The following is a 17,524-nucleotide window of genomic DNA, read 5'->3' on the forward strand; positions in this document are numbered from 1 at the left end:
TTGCTTATAGGTCATCAAAATTAAGCCTCTAATGGGCCCCAGATGACTCTTGCCCAGGGCCCCAACAGCCCTGTGGCCACCACTGCTACTACGTTTATCCACCTCACTCGTCCTTCACGTGGGCTGTAACTGCACCTCTTTGCTGCACCAGTTTCCTGCCTGCTTCTCTTCGTGGTGACCCCTTTCCCCCACAAGAACCACCGTCTCCAGCCCTCCGCTCCTTTCCCACACCTCGAGAAGGAGCGTGGTGCCCCAAAGCTCGTCTAGCATCTCTCCTCATCATTACACGGTCCAGGCACGTCCTGCCTCACCGCCTGGCTTGACATGCTGGTGTCATCTGTCCTTGAAGGCCAAGGAGGGATTTGATTGTCAGGACTTCAAATTCCTGCAAGGCGGTTCCAGGGAGAACGGAGAAGGGTTTTTCTCTGTGGCCGTAGGGGACGGGACGGGGAGCAAACAGCCTCAAGCTTCAGGAGGGGAAATTTGAGTTGGAGATGAGGACCTTTCTGTGAGGGTGGGGAAGTGTGGGGGAGACGCTGTGGAATCTCCCCCCGTGGAAGTGTTCAGGAAGAGGTTAGACGGACGCTTATCTGGGATGGTTTAGGCAGGTGTGATCCGGCCCTGAGCACGACGGACTAGATGACCTTGGGAGTCCCTCCCAGACCTACTTCATTACAACCCTGTGATACTTGGGTTCACCACATATCAACAAGCCCTTGCAACCCGAAGGTCTTGGCATCCTTCTAGTCACAACAGGACGGACTATGCCAGCAAAACATGACAAAATCAAGGGAGTTCCTGCAAGCCATCACAGGGCCACCCCAGCATCCCATCAAACAATGCACTTCACTAGCAGAATCAGCCCTGAAACCAAAGGAGACATCCTCCCACGCAAGGACCTTAAGAGCAGCATCACATGAAGTATAACAAAGTCAACCTTGTTAATCTCTGCTAGAGGCAAGGAGATTTATTGTATATTGGGACCAGCAGTTCCACGGGATGATTTTCAGTATTAAAAATAAAGGTGTCCATGAGATTTCCTGGAAAATTCCTTGGCCCAAATTTGGCCCGTTTCTATACAAGTCTTAGAAAGAGCCATAAAGGGATTTATGTGTCCTGTAACTCTTTTCAGAGAATAACATTTAGCCTGCAGTCACTTTTACTCTGGGAAAAAATAAAGACCTACCAATAGACCGAAGGGAGTCCAGCATATAGAGGACTTAGGGTTATAGCACATATTCTTTACTGCAATCATGTACAAATTGCAGAGTCTCCATTTTACTTTCGAGGATGGAGATGGATTCCCTTTTGCCCCCAGGGCCCTGCCAACCTCATCTCCTGGTAAAAGACAGATGAAGTAGTGGGAAGGACATTGTCTCTTATTATGCTAAGGAACTGAAGCAGAAAAATCTGACATGTCTGCAAAGTGCATGTTAAAGCAGCGCAGAAAGGTTTGTGCTCCCAGGAGACTGTCAGATTCTAACTGGATGGACTGCAATTATTTATTCAATAAGAGTACGGCCTCACTGGTTTCTTCCAGACATAAGCACACATTGAAATCATTTCTAATAGCAAAGTGCATTGGAGTAGTTATGCATGTGTTTCTGCCTCATTGTGCTGGTCTCATTTATTCCCCTGTGGAAAAGCAGCAAGATTTAATCAACCAGCCCTGGGGCAAGAAGGCAAGAGCATCTTCATTCCAGTGTCTCTGACTCACTGTGACCACGTTACTTCTCTCTCCCCATGCCTCACCTTCCCATCTGTAAAACAGGGTTAATAAGACTCACTTTATAGATGAGTAAATGGAGGAAAAGGATAATCAAGTGACTTGCATAAGGAGATACAGCAAGTTGGTGGCAGAATTGGAGATCAAATCCAGATGCTCTAATGTCTACTTTTTTGTTTCCAATATTCCTCTCTTTAGCAGCTTGGTAGTTTGCCTTGAGGACTTTATCCAGCCATTATCCCCTTCTGCCTCCTGCAGAGCTGTACATGGGCATTGCACAGTATTTCCTGGCAATATAGCCTGCACCTCCTAGTGCCTGCTTCACTGCCATGCTGCCCATCTGCCTCTACACCTGACCTTGACCAGTCCATACGATTTGTACCAAGCTTAGTACTAACTTCAGAGTATTAATGTCTTGTCAGGGAACAAAAAGCCATTTACTGAGATGGTAATCTAGAAGAAAAGACAAAGAGAAGTTTGGTGGGGGTGGTGGGTGTACAGTGAAATAGCTCTTTCTGCGTAAGAAAAGGTGGAAGTCATGCAACCTGCCTATTACCAGCTTCTGGGTAATAACAGTACTAAGCACTGGGTAATGCTTAGTGTTTTCATAGCACCTTTAAGCTGAGGATTTCAAAGTACTTGACATCTCCGCACCTTTATGATGCCATCTTCTCTGGCTTTATGCGCCAAAGACTATTATCCCACTTTTGCAAATGCAGAGGCAAGTCACACAAGGAGCAAGGAAGAACAGGAAAACAACCCCATCAATAGGAGGGATGCAGGTCTCCCAGCATTAGGGCAGCATGCGGCCAAAAGAAGATGGGATAAAGCTTCCACTGAGCATAAATCATTGGTGCTTTCAGGCTTTTTGAATATTGTCCTCAGAAACATATGGGATAGACAGTTACAAGAAGCAAGATACTGGGAATTAGGGATCCTTGGTTTAATGAGATGCGGTCACAACTACAATCCTGTCCACACACAAAAATCCTTGTAACTGATATAGTCAAAGTAGCAAAACCTTCCTACATTTGATGCAATACACTGATATACAGCACCTTACATTCTTACTACTTGGGAAGGGCTTGATGTAAAGTGTCTTGAACCTGTATCCATACTGGAAGTTGCACTGATTTAATTTCAGAAGAAAAAAACCCTTTCTCACTGCTCAGAAGAAAAAGCAGTGAAACTTGTACAAGCCTGTGTTTCTAATGGAAAGCAGGCCTCCCACCCCTGCCCGCCGCATCCTGACAGTTCGGGCCTATTCTGCACAACATAATGTCGCCGGCAGAATTCAAGTGCTGTTGGCCATACTGCCAACGCCTCCACACGCAGGTCTGCCAAGGTGGCAGATCCCCTTCTGCCTGCTGTCAAAGCAGCACCACCGCTCCCACCAAGGCAGGCTGTCCCCGGCAGCTGGCAGAAGTCACGTGCACACATCCCTGCATCTTCTGCCAGCATCTTCCTAGGTGGATCAAGTGGAGCTGGGTGGGTTCACGGTCATGTGCTCTGGTAGCTCACACCATCTGTCTGCTGGCAGAAGCCCCCAGTGTAGACAAGGCCTCATCCATGCTATCTCCATTGGTTCAGGGCATATGCTGTCATTTGACAGTAGGCAAGTTTTTATTCCTGGTCTCCAAAACTAGTTTGAGACCAGCTTGAATGATCCATTGCAACACGCAGAAAGTAAAACCATCTGGGCTCGCTGTGAAATGCATCAGCTTATAACCTGCTGACTTGGCAGAAATGACTCCACTCCCCTTGCACCAAGAATCATGACAAACCGGGCGGGGAAGCAGCCAGCATGGACTTGCGGGCATCCTTTCATGTGCATTTAGGAGGTCCTCTCCCTTCCCCTCCCCACCCCGATAGACGGTTCCTCAGAACCTTTGCCAGCCTTTGCACACTTGAGGGAATTTAGCTCTTTCCCAATTCTGACCAATATTACTGGCTTCTTCCCATGTTTCTGAACCCGCCATGGTCCAGACATACCATCTATCTGAAAACAAAGTCTGAGCAGCAGAGGTGTTTCTCGGGGGAGAGTTTCCACAGCCTTTGCCAGGGGTTCAGAGGCTCCCACTCAGCACGTTCCTAACAGAGGAGCAATTCAAACCCAAATGGCTTGGTTTTGCTTCTCACTGAAGAACGCCCTGGTTGGAAGGAGAGTCAGCAAACTTGCTAGCTTGCCAGGGAGAGGAGGAGGGGAGTCAATGGGAAAATCTCCTGGATCTGAAGCAAGTTCCCTTTTCCCTGTTCCTTGGAACTAGACAGGAACCGTCAACAGTCACAACTAGTCCCAACCCATTTGACAGAGGGAGACTTGGAAGAAAAAAAAAGGGGGAAATTTTAAAGCTGAAACATAGAGCAAAGCCTGCCTCAGACGGTCCAGGTGTGATCTTACATGTACTGGCATACTGAAGTGACTGCTAGCTTCAGCTCTCGCTTGTTCAAACAGGAACAGGATTTGTCACGGAGACTTTTCAAACTGCCTCAACATGACACGTCTTCCACAAAGGGTTTCGGTGCCGAGCTGATGCAGCCCGCCCGGCTCTGCTGTTGTTTGAACCCTTTGCCGATGCTTCCTTTGCATCTGATCTGTCCTCCTGCGCTGGGGAAAATGAGTGCGACATGGCACATTTGACGTTTCCCTTCTACATCATGTCACTTTCCAGATTAGGATGAATAGGTGTGCGGGTTCACACACGCGCGCATGCACACGCACACAGAGAATGAGGACTCCTGCAGAAGCAACATGATTGATCTGTCTGAGGGAGCTAAAAACTCCCCTTTGTCATATGGAGAGTGAAAGCAGAGCCAGCCTGCTGGGAAATGCACCCCTGGCTTGATGAGTCTGCTCTGGTGTTGCAAAACTTCCCCCTCGCGGCGGGGGCCTTTGTGCAGAGGGAACGGGGAGTGCCGCTCATGCAGTCGAACCCGCCTGGAATATTCCTGCGGTGAGGACTAGACAAACAGCACAGGCAGCTTGGGTTTGCATTGTTTAAAATAGAAACTCCAGCTCCTGCCACGTACCCTCCGCTGCCTCCTCCTTCCTGCTTACCAGATATCAGAGCAGTAAATAACTGCTCGCTGCCTGTCCCGTATGAGGCAGAGGGCTCTTTAAAGAGCGGTGTCATGACGGACAAAGATTCATTCTGACTGCGACTCGCCGGTCCCGCTCAGCGCCGGAGCTGACACCTTCCTCCCATCGCATCATCCCTCCTTTTTCAGACCCGCGCGCAGCCTCCCTAGGGGCTTCCCCCTGCCCTGTACACAGAAATAGGCTGAAAGGTCACCGGGTGCATTTCAGAGCCGAAGAATAGTAAAGAAAATCCAGCGTCTTCTTGAAGTGATCACAGACAAAGCTAAAACAGGAGGTCAGGGAACAAGGGGAGACAAAATCTAATGGGGGGGGTCACAGGGGCCTGGGAGGCTTCTTACTGTTTGTCCAGTCCCAACTGCGTCCCAACCACTTTACAGACTGGTTAGTAGCCTGTAGTAAAATCCCTCTCTGTAAAATGGAGATGATACTATGGTACCTGAATCACCCAAGTTAGAGGTGGGAGTGCGTGTGCGGTATAAGGCCGGAGCGATGTTTAAGCTGTCACGCTCCAGGAATGATGTGCGGGGCATGGATGTTTGTGGGTGATCTCTTTTATTGGGCCAGCTGCATGGCTGGGATAAAGTGAGACAAGCTTTCGAATGTTGGGCGTTCTTCATCAGGTGTGTGCATGTGCGTGCGTAACACGTGTCTGTGATGGGCTTGGAGAGTTTTGGATAGCACTTACTCTGTAAGTACAGAGTAGCGATAGGCATTGATAAGTGGTGTAGTCTGATGGGATCATCCTCCTTCAGGGCCCTGGGAAAAATACCCTGATGTCTTTGCAAGGCTGTTCTTCCCCATGGAGGTGAGTGTGGGCAAGGACAAGCTCTCTACACTATTGCATGCAAACACACCAGTCTGATCTAGTTAGCTCACAGCCCACTTCATGCTCATGGTCCCTGGAGGTGTTTCCAAGTGGAGAGATGATTCTGCTTTATCCCTTTCCTATCAGTGGGTTTAGCTGGGATTTGCATTCTTTAAAAACAAGGAACAAAAGGCAGGAGATGTGAGCCCAGGGATCAGGAACGCAAGTCTCCTCCAAATAGGATTACGTTGCCTGACCTTGCAGTTGCGCCCTCTCTCCCGTGTAACGCCCGCACACGCGGCATGGTCATCTCGGCCCTCCTTGCCAGGACTTTCTCCGGAGGATGCTGCCATGCCTTCCAGAGCAGAGACACGGCGCACTTTGGAGAGCCGTGGGCATCGCTTCTAAATCCGGCCCGCAGACAGAGCGCTGCGCTCCCCTGAAGCGCGAAGGGAAAAAGCATTTTGCAGCCACCTACTCAGCAGGAGGCCGGTTGCGAGTCCCGTCAGCGGCTGAGAAAAGAAGGGGGAGGTGGAGTGATTCTGCGTGGGAAGAACGTGGCTGGGAGGCCGGAGGGTGCCCCTTCCCCCAGGCCGCAGCCCAGGTGAGCTTGCCTGGGTGGCAATCACTTGTGGGACCGCTTCCTCCGCGGCAGGCAGGCACCTAGGGGAAGCTGCGCCAGGCTTCAGGGGCAGACAGTCTAGCCTTGCTTCTCAGGAAAGAAAAGGCAGCCTGAGAGGCTATTTATAACACATGTTTTTCCTGCCTATATAAAAGAAGCATTTCCTTCTGTGATAACAGTGCAGGCTGTTCCGATTCCTGTTTATATACCTGCTATCATGCGTCCTTAGCCCGCAGCTTGGATGGCTAGAAATGACAGCGCTCCTTTCTCCTGGTCCTCCATTCCCTTGGGCCTGGCAATGCCTCGGTAAAAGGGATTATATGTACTTTGGTTTAGCCCAAGGAAGAGCTGCCCTTGGAGACACGCTAAATACCTCTAATGCAAAGGGATAAGCAAGGGAAACCTGCGGCCTAAGTTATTAAGCAGACAGAATTATAGGTTTGGTGCTGGCAAATGACCCACTAGAGAAACCCCTCTTGTGCTTGCTAGAGCTAGCTTTGGCAGGAGGATGGAGGTGGTGAGAAACACCTTTTCAGCAGCACGGCAAGAGGTGGGGTGGCGAAGCAGTCGATAATTATAACTGAGCTCAGAGGAGGGAGGGAGGTGGCTGGATGTCATTCAGGTTACAAAGCAAGTGTCCCAACCAAGCGCGACGTTAAAAGAAATGCTGGAGGGCGAATGTTTGGGGCCAGCTCCTGAGAGCAAAGTGGGCTCCCGGCTGGGGTAAGGGCGCGTTTCACAGTGAGCTGCAAAGCAACGGCAGGACAAACAGAAAAGCCAAGAGCCACATGGCACCAGCAATCTGGGAAAGAGGCCTCAAGACGAGATAGGGTGGCAGCTGCATGTAGGGCTAGGAGAGGAGTCAAGGGCACGCCAGGGCAGGTCAGACACGGCTATGGGAATCAAATGAGATGCCCCCAAAGGCAACAAAGAAGAGGGCGAGATGGGGTGGGGTGAGGGCTTGCTGGGTTCCCAAACTGCAAGGAGGAACAGGTTTCAGCACTAATACAAGGACTGCCTTTGAGACGAATGGCAGATTTGAAGCAGCAGCCTGCTTTCCAGAAAAGGAAAAGAGTGTGTCAGAGAGAAGAGGTTATCGAGACCCCCAGGCTTCCTCCTCAACTCTGTCTCACTCACACAGACACGTGGGTGCTTGCAAGTTCAAAAGGAGAAACCTGAGACTGTCAGTGCACCCCGTCCAGAACAGGAAGCTGTGGCTTTGGCACGGAGATGATCAGTGTCTCACGCAGAATGCGCCCTGCCTCTTCTGGGAACACAGACACAATTCACCCGCTCTCCAGTAACAGCAGCACCCTCGGCACTGGCACCGATGGGCCATGCCTAGCTAGCTCCAAGTACGCTGAGACAGGATGCCCCCATCACCCCTCCGCACATCAGCATCCTCTGGAGAGCTCAGGGCACCTCCGACTTCCTTCAGACGAATGAACGCTGCGACCACTGGACCAGCCGGGCCAAGCCATGTACCTCTGCCCTCAAGCTGACCCCTTCCTTTCCATTTGCTCTCTTTTGCAGCTGTGGCCACCAAAAGGTTAATCCTGCAGGCTTCTACGCTCAGATGTATTTAGCGGGCACCATCTGTCCTTTTCCATTTGCTGATGCACGACCTATTTTGCTGTTTAGCGGAGCAGGCGCTGCAGCTCCGGACCTCTTTGTTGCAGCACGATAGTGGGATCCACGCAATGACCTGCAAACACCCAGCAGAGCATAGCGGGCTGAGAGAGGAGGCAGGACCCCTTCACAGCAGAGTCTCCAGTGCAGGCCCTTCTCCAGAGCCACCTGGTTGCAGAGAGGGTTTGGGTCCTCCTGCAGAGCAGCCTCATCCCCGTAGAAAGGCAAGAAGAAGGGCGTTATCCATGAACAAGGGGAAGCTTGCAAGGAAAGGGAAAGGAAAGTGGAGGAAAGAACAAGGCACCCTCCCCCACAGTGCCCTCTTCCCCCCGGCAAACAGCCAGGGACTTGCCAGGAGGTGATGCTGTCCCGGGAAAACTCAGATCAGCCCGCCTGGTGTGTGCAAACACCGCAGGAGAAGGAGAGTGAAGTGGGCTAGAAACAAAAGCGAAACGGCCCAGCTGGCTTCCACCCCCACTCCAAACCGAGCAAGATGCGGCAGGGGTTGCTCTGAGGTGGGCTCGTGGGTGGGAGTTAATTTTTCTCCGTCACGTGCAGCCAGGTGTTATTTTTACACAGGCAGGGTATCTGCACCCCACGGCGCCTCTTCAGAGCCATCTAAGGTGAGGAGCAGCGCTAACGCCACATCGCTAAGCCTGCAGCTGCCTCCCCAGAAATAGCTCCGCGGAGGGTCCTGCATTCTTCAGGGAGAATGCCAATCGAGCCTCTCCCCCCCAACGCACCTGCACCGCTCTGTCTTGGAGACGCATGGTTTTCAACACTCAGCCTCCCGAAGAGAATCAGCATCTCTGGGAGATGGATAACAAGTGTTTTCTGGTGTCCGTGGGATGGGGTGAACTGGTACAATCAATAGCAAAGGGGGTGCGCGTCATACTAATCACTCTCGTCCACTCCTGCTTTGGACCAGTAGCCTAGATCTGCACTTTCAAAGGAAAACCAACCTGCCAGGCCTTCAGAATAAAGCCTAGTCCGTTCTGCCGCACCGCACGGGATAGAGCGACGATAGAGAGGCACGGAGGAATTCCTTCCTGATCTCTCAGGAATCGGATCATGTCTTGAAGCTTGAAAGGGGATTGCCCTTATCTTAGCACGTAGCTCACAACATGATTAAAGGTCATAAAACCATTAGGACCTTTTCAAATCTATCCACAAGATTTGACTCAGCAAGTTCCTGAAGCGGATGCCAAAGGTCCATCCCTCTGCAAAATAGCATTTCCTTTGGGATTTACCCGCTCTGTTGTGCCACCAAACCCCAGAGCCTGAATTGCCCCGTGCCTTGCGTGAACGCTGAAGGAAGATTTTTTTTCCAAAGCACGGTCACGGGCAGGAAAGGAACTGCACAGTGATGCCCTGACACTGCAATCTCCTGTCAAGGGTGTTGGTAACTCATCTGCTCCATCTACGACTCAGAACAAGAGTATTTTGCTTAGATGGCAAGCGCAGCCCAGAGTCGGAAAAATCAAGCTGGGATTTTGCAGCTTCCTGCATTACTAACAACATACCTAATCTCATACCAAAAGCAGAAGAGTCATGGCGAGAGGTGCGGCTGTAATGGAGGGTGGCACTTTTTGACTCGTTAGCCGACTCTCTTAATCAGCACTGTCCTAGCTCCAGCCTTTCTCTCTGCCGCCATGGCACAGGAGTCCACTTGATTTCATTACCCCCTAAATGCCAGAGCCCCATCTCCACCAATACTCATTTTTCCAGCTGTGTGGAGTGAGGGGGTGGTTTACATTGGTTCACCTGGAATAATTTGGGTTTCTCCACCAAGCAAACCCTCAAAAAGAGAATCCTCCACCAGTTGTGGAGGAACAGAGGAATCTCCACTCCTGGTTTGTCTCTGCCAGTGGCAGGCACCCGCTGTGGTGAAGATGTTCAATGTATTGGCAGCAGGCTGCTGTGCAATTGCTGGTCCGTCAGATTTGATCGAAACCCACTCTCTAAGAATAACAGCTGAAGCATGAGATTAAATATCTGAAACTGTTTTCATAACTAAAGCAGGGCAGCTTGAGACGGTCTCGTTATCCACATCCAGGCCCTTTCTGAACCTCCCCGAGTCGGTGGCTCCAGTAAGTTCCAGTGACAAGATTTTCCACTGCCTCGTTACTTTTCCTCCTCTTGCCGTTTTTCTTCAAACTCCCCCTGCGTGTGCTCACCCCTGCCCTGGTCGGTTGGCATCAGCTCCCACAAGACATTTCTGGTGTCTGTGGGATGGAGCGAACTGGTGCAATCAATAGCAAATGGGGGGTGTCCTACTAATCAGTGGATGCTACAGTGGACACAGAGGTGGTATCCATAGGTCTCCACACTTGGTATGGGACAGGAAGGCTGAACCTGGTCTCGATATCGTTCGAAGCAAGGACCGATTGCACATACCTGGCTTGGGGCATAAAGCCCTCTTGGGGGGCTGGCCAGCAGACTCGAGGCCAGGGTTTCTCCTTTCTTTCAGGGTTGGCTCAAGAACGGTACTGAACCAGAGCCAAAGAGGAACCTCTTCTTGCAGATCAGCTCCCCAGGCTGCTCTCGCTGGCTATGCTGACTAATGAAACAGAAAAGAAAAGGGGAGAACAGAGGACAGGAGATTCCCAGAAGAAGAGCACAAGCTCCAAGCAGTGATGGCAGCGCGAGAAGGGAAGGAAAGAGGAAGGGATGCCTGCGCAGCCCGTTCTGCAAATGAAGGGCAGCTCTTGCTGAGAACTGGTGGGGAGCGTTCCTGTTTTCATAACCGGTCACAGCTGTGGGAGGGGGAAAGAACAGCGTTCCTGGAACCCAGAGCACCACCACGTGCTTGACAGGCAGAGGGATTAGGAGGGTGGGACAGGGTTTCCAAGCCATGTTTTTTTGGCCCCGCAACAAGGAAAATAAGTTTAATTTTCCAGAGGTTTGAGCCACTGTGAACCAGGTGGGAAACCAATGAGCTTTTTAGCTCCAAGATTTCATTTTGCTCAGGGTCCTTCCATTTGATCCTACCCCCGCAAAAGTGAGTTCATGAGGACCCCTCATTGGCAATCCCTTCGGTGGGCCAGCCTGTTGACCCACTGCTGGACGGGGTGGAGAGATGGGGGTGGGGGGCTTGCATCACCCTGAGCTCCTGGGCTGCCGTGGGGAGCAGAGAGGGCTTGTCCTCCTGCACAAGCAGCCCCAGCTCGTTTGCCTTGGCGAATGAAACTGGTCTGCATGCCCAGCTGGATGTGGGCAGCGGTGGCAGAGCTAAGTGCCCCGATGGGTGAGAGCACCTCCTGGGGGAGGAAGTCTTTAATGGGGGAAAATGGGATGCTTGCTGGGCAGGTACAGATGATGTCAGGGTTGGGGGGGGCTCTTTGGGTGGCACTTCAATCAAGTGGCTCTAGGAAGACTGCTAAGGAAGCCAAAAAAGGGACAGCCATTTCCACCATCAGCCACTCCAACTCCAAGCGACGGATGGAGAAAAGAGGCACCAAGAGATCCAGTGATCTGCCCAAGGTCAAACAAAGTCAGTGGCAGAGCTGGTGGCTGTATCCAGACCTTCCACATCCCTGTCTGGCCCCTTGACCACCAGCCCATGCTATCCAGCTTTCTTTGAGAGCCCGAGAGATCTGCTGACTGCCCCTATGCTTTCTCCTCCCAGGAAATCTGGTTATACCCCCCTTCCTTGCAGTTCCTCCCACCATTGCTTACCCAAGCTGGCCACATCTAATTCCCCCGGGGTTGGGTGGCATGCTCCCACTGAAGCCCATGGGAGATTTGCCATGCATTCAGTGGGCAGCATCCGTTACCACTTTCCACACGGGTTACCCTTGCCTGAATGCAGGTTCACAGCTGTTTCTTCGCAGCTAGTGGCTTGCAGGTGCCTGAGCTGAGTGGGGCAGCGAGGCGTGGTCCCGCCCGTCATCAAGGTGCCATCTCCCTCTGCGCTGGGCTGCACGCTAGACGCGGAGAGTGTGACCGAGCGGCGCAGCAGTTACCGCTGAAACAGCAACAGCTGCTAGGGACCAGGCAGGCCCCTGGAGATGTGGTCCCTCTGCCCTGTTGCAAGCATGGTGGCATCTCTGCGGGGCAACCGGAGCACTTGACTTCCACCGCCCCCTCTCTCAGACAGAGCTTCCCCGCTTGCTATGCTCCAGGCACACGCATTAGGGGAGCCCCCCCGCCCCCATGAACAGCCCTCGCAAATGCTGCATTTCCTGCCATTCGTGCAAGATGACTTCACAGTCGGGCTGGAGTTTACGTGGCCCTTGCAGTGGCCTCTGTTCCTCTGGATCAGCTCCACAGCCCTGCTGGGATTGACCCAGCTCGCCCTCCTAAGGGTGTGGGGGGGTCTCTAGCCCCGAGTCAGAAGAGGACTCACTCCGCGCACGTGACTATGAGCAGAAACTGGGCACGGTGGCAGCTGGGGAACCTGGCACCGGACACAGAGCAGAGTCCTGTTGCCCGGCCAAGAACAAAGAGCACTTCCTTAACATCTAACAGGACAAGATTGTCCAGCCCTGCCAAACCCCAATGTTTGTTCCTACATCTGGCAGGCAGGGCCTGGAGGGAAAGCATGTGAGGCGCTCCGGGGGTGGGGGACGGGAAGAGGTTTTACCACAGCCTGCGGTAACCCTTTCGGTTTGGGAAACAAGCAATACGCCCAGGTGCTTATGGACAGTAACGCTGCGGGGAGAAGACTCGTAGGTCCCAGCCGGGCGGTCGCAAAGAGCAGCCCCTCCAGCCCCCTACCTCCCCGATGGTGCGAACAAGGCCTCTTGGAGCCAGGGGAAGGTCTGTGCCCAGGGAGCGGCTGTCATTTCCTGTTCAAGCTGGACGTTCACCTGCAAACACTTCTGCCATCCTGTCTCCAGCCTGGATCTCTCAGCGTGCAGCCCAGATCAGAGGGAGCCACACCTTGAACAAAGAGCTTTTTGGTGCTGGGGAGAGCGGTCCCGCACCCCAGTGCAATCAGTGGAGCCGCACCTACTTCAGCACTGCATCAGGCGCCGCGGATCATGGCAAACCCCACGCACCCCCACCCTTTTTTGTCCAGCCATGGTATGTTTTAGAGCAGGGACAAATGCAATGAGCTGCAAAGGAAAGGCACAGTGCTAATGATGGGGGAGTCAGCAAGTCCCGTTGAAAAGACGTCTGCAGGCTTGCGGGGTAAAGGCAGGAGACAGGGAGCTCGCTGTTTCTTCAGACCTGCCCAGCCTTCAAGGAAATAAGTTAGAAAAGTGAAGAAAGGGGGGAGACCAAGACTGCCCTGGGCTCTCCATAAAGCCATGAGAGGTTAGGGCAGGGGCAGGCAAATGCGGCCTGCCAAGCCATTCCATCCAGCCCGCGGGGCCCCTAAAAATGTAGAAAATTAATATTTAGGTGCCCCCGGCTCCCTGTCATGTGGCCCTTGACGGCTTGCCAAAACTCAGTAAGTGGCCCGCCAGCCAAAATAATTGCCCACCCCTGGGTTAGGGCAAAATTTATGATAAGCATAGGAAATAATCAGCATTTCTGTTCTGTGGCAGTACAGCTGACTGCTCACAGCGGACTCCAGTGAGGGGTCCACGTCGGCTTCTGGCAGCACGGGGAGCCAGCCCTGCCTCCCCTTCTGCGGGCTCTCCCTGGGTACACTTTGCTCTGGGCTTGGCGCTCACCTGACATTAGTTATTAGATAAAGAGCGAAAACAAATGAACATCACCCCGGGCTGAGGAAGCACCTGGGTGCGTCTCTAATAAACCGACTGACCCGAAGGAACAGGGAGAAGCGAGCAGTAACGGCTGAGGACTGAGCTGACACTTCAGACCCTGCCGCACGAGGGGTTGAGAGGGCCTGGCGGGATCTCTCTGGGCAAACAGATGACCGAGGCCCAGCAGGCAACCTCCTCACAGGTGCCCTCGCCCTTGCTGTGCCCTGTAGGCATCGGGTCCGCAGTCCCCTGGGCAGGGCTGTGGAGCAGGCTGCAGAGGGGTGCCGCTGGGCACCGGCATGCCCTTAGAGAGACTGCGAGCCTCCCCAGGTATCTGGTCTCTCTGGCCCAGCCGGGTCAACAAAAAGCTCAGAAAACCTGGTGTTAACTACCCCTGGCACATAGCGCACGGTCAGCGGTCGCTCATCTTGGGGCCCGTGCGTCCAGAAACGTAACGCGACTGGGGAACGTTACGCCGCGATAGCGCCCCATCGCATCAGACCGTAACCTGAGCTCGTCTGCGCGGGGAGACCCGACTGCATTACATTCCCGTTCCCGTCGATTTTCTTGCGCAGCCGAATCACGTGAGGAAAAGTTGAGGAGGATCAGCTGCTGAACAAGGCAGAGGGGGAGAGAGAAAGCGGCACGAGGGTCCCTGCTTTTTTCAGGCCTCCTATGCGCTGGCTTCCTGACAGCACTCGAATGTCAAGTTGAAGCACGGGTTAGGTGCAGTCCTAGCTAAAGTGCATTTATCATCCTGTTTGGCCCACCAGCACGTTGGAGGCTCAAACCGCAGGAGAAAGGGATTAAAAAAAGCCACGTGAGAGGCGAGGTGCCTGCCCAGACCGGTGCGTGGTGTTCCTGCCACCGGTGCCGTCTGCGCCGACAGCCCAGCAGTTGCATGGACCCATTTGGCTACCTCCCACCACGTCTCATTTGAGCTTGAGCACAACTGCAAAAAGGCGATGCAGGCAGAGCTCTCTCTGCAGGGCTCCTTCCTGCCCTGTCTACCGACGTCATAAAACCCACGTGGACCCCAGACACCCGGGCAATCACACCGCAGCCCGCCCTCGGCCAGCCCGCCTGCCGCCCAGGCAAGGCCCTGGCCCCAGGACTACCGGCTGAAATCACCAGCTAGCAACATTAGCTGTTTACCTGGTGACTACAAACTACGCAGCAGAGTAACCCGCCTTGAGCCGTCCCCTGGTAGCTCTGCATATAGCCAGCGCCCTTGAGGAGACGATTCATGCACCTTGGGATAACCTTGCAGTTTAATTGCAAGTGTAGTTGCACTCCTCATTAAGACGCCATCCAATCTCTTTCTTGGGGGTTTCTAAGGATTGCCTTCGCCACGGTACCTACTGCACAACGGTTGCTGGCACCTTGGCTATTTTCAGGCCCGCAGCCTTTCAAGGGATTATTGTGCTCCCATCTACGTGGGGGAGAATTGTAAGCAGTTTTAATGAGACAATTATGAGCCAATGCCCTCAACTGCATTGGCATCCTTCCCTGACTGTGATTGAAGCAGTGCATCTACTTCCCCACTGGGATCTAGACTCTCCTGCGTTTGCAATCCCTGTTATTTGTTTGCTGAGTTACAAGGGGATTTTAATCACCACCCACGCTTGCCTGACAGCATGCCTCAGCCAGAGCATTCCCAGGTGCTTTCCCCCACCCCAGCCAGGCTCGCGTTGTATGTGCTGATCCGGGAAAGATCTGCAACAGCAGCCAAGGCTGCTGCATTGTTTCACACTTAACGTGCTGCTGCCCGTTGGCTTTTTGCCTGCCCAAAGGGAGAGAAGCAGTGCTACCATCATGCCGTCCAGCTGCTTTTTCAAGGGTTAATGAAAAAGAAGAATCCTAGCCTCTAGGTTATAGCCAGAGATGCAATTCATCCCACGCTGAGCCAGCACAAGAGTCTTTCCTCCTAGATGCCCAGGTCTGGTTATGCAACTGCTCTGCTGCAAAGCAACCTGACATCCAGGCTTGTCACTGCCCTGCCTCCCAGCCCCAAGGACAAGGGATCGACACTCTGCCCCAACTAGAAAGCTCCTGGGAACAGCAGGGTGACTGTGTGCTGTCCCTGGTCTCTATTAGCACGCGAGGCCTTTGGCAAGTGCAAAAATCTCTGCTTCTTCCCTTAGACACGAACTCTTGGACTGCGTCCCAGTGCCCCAGCGCTGCTTACGATCTCCCGTTTCACCAGCGACACGCTGGGGAGACTTGCCCTTTCCAGATTTGGGACTTTTTGGTCATCGGCACACTTTAACCAACATCATACCTAGGCTCCTGGCAGCCCTGGGCGAATTTTTAGCATCCCCTTCGTCAGAGGTTATGATAGTAGTAAAATCGGACAACAGACTGTTTTTGGGCCCCCTTTTGGCCCCGGGTAGCTGCCTGGTTTGCCCATGCTTGTGCCTGACCCTGACTTTAACTTAAAAACAGCTCAGCTGCCCACTCCCAGATGCAGCAGGGACACCGCACGCTGCCCATCGCTGGCGCCCGTTCTCCTCCAAGCCCTTGCTGCCCCACGTTTCCCGCTTCCCGTTTAGCAACAGCCAGGGGCTCGCCATCGGTGCTCAGGCTCCCTCCCGCGCCCCTCGCTCGGGGCGGGCGGCCGTGGCAAGGGCCAAGCGCAGCTCAGATGCCCTGACCCGGATTAGACCACATGCTATCAGCTGTGCCAGGCAGCCTCGGAGGCAACTCTGATCCACATGCTTGGTCAGAAGGGTTGGGCGCGTGGGGAAAAGGGATGGAGGGCTTGGATGCCACGGTGATGGGCGCCCGTCTAAAGAGCTGGGGAGGCGGAGGGGACTGTCCCCCGGCCTCTTCAAAGCAGGGGGATCCTTTCTTACCTGCCCTGGATCCCCTTGGTGCTCTCTGCTCCACTCCCCTCCGCAGCCGCAGCAGCAGAGCAGCCTCCCTTGTTCTCTTCCCTCCCCGCACCTTTCCCGTGGTGTCACCCAGCAGCCCTGCTCTCCCAGCCAATGGCCAGCCTCCCCGTCACCCCGCTGTTCCGGTTTTGTGCTGTGTTTGCCCGTTACCCGTGGAAATAGTTGCCTTAGCAACTGAAGAGGGGGGAATTCCATCCCCGAGGCCTCTCCCCTCCTACCCACTCTCTTGGCAGTGTGCAGCGGGCCTGAAATGTGACATCAGAGCTGCTCTCCTGCCTGAGCCAGCTGCAAGAGACATTGCAGCAAACCTCTTGCTCTGCCCCATGCGCGGGGGGTGGGACCCCCCACCCTTTGGACAGCGGTGCCTAGTAGTAGGCAGGACAGGCAGGGCTGGGATTGAGCAGAAAAGCAGGGCGATTGGGGCTGGGGGCTGGTAAGGAGGGGAAAAAAAAAAAAAAAGTCAAGGGCGTGGTATAGGACAGGTGAGGGGATGGGGTACCAGGACCAGTGGCGGGCACAACAGAAGCAAGGACACTCTCATCAGGCAGTTTGCTGCGTGCCCTGCATCCCCAACCTGCCTAGTGCTAGGCGGGCGCTTTGTGCCCCATCCTCACATGCTCCTGGCAGGGTGAGAAGGGAGCGCAATATCCCTCCCCCTGCACAGAGCATGCAGGACGTGCCGTGTCACTCCCATCTCCCTTGCTCCATGCGGGGCAGATTCACAGGACTGTTTGCTGCTGAACGGTCCCTACAGCTGAAGCCACGGTTCCCTGCTCTAAATACCCTTGACAGGTCAGGGAGTTGGCTCTAGTCACTCACCCCATAATATACCCTGCAGCCTACAGCTCACACACACCGGGTAGAGCAAGAGGTTTGCTGCAGTGCATTTTGCAGCTGGCTCAGGCAGGTGAGCAGCTCTGATGAATTCAGTAGAAACAACAATCTGCTGTTTCCCCCTGCCAGAGCATGATGCCTCCCTAGAAGAAAGTGTTGCATCGAAGAAGCCACACCACATTTAACAAGAAAATGCATACGCAGTCCTAAACCAAGCTGCCCTCAGTGCTATAAATAGGGCATATTCCCTTTTATAC

The sequence above is a fragment of the Crocodylus porosus genome, unplaced genomic scaffold, assembly GCF_001723895.1.
Source record: "Crocodylus porosus isolate Cpor-Errol unplaced genomic scaffold, CroPor_comp1, whole genome shotgun sequence".
Classification (NCBI taxonomy): domain Eukaryota; kingdom Metazoa; phylum Chordata; order Crocodylia; family Crocodylidae; genus Crocodylus; species Crocodylus porosus.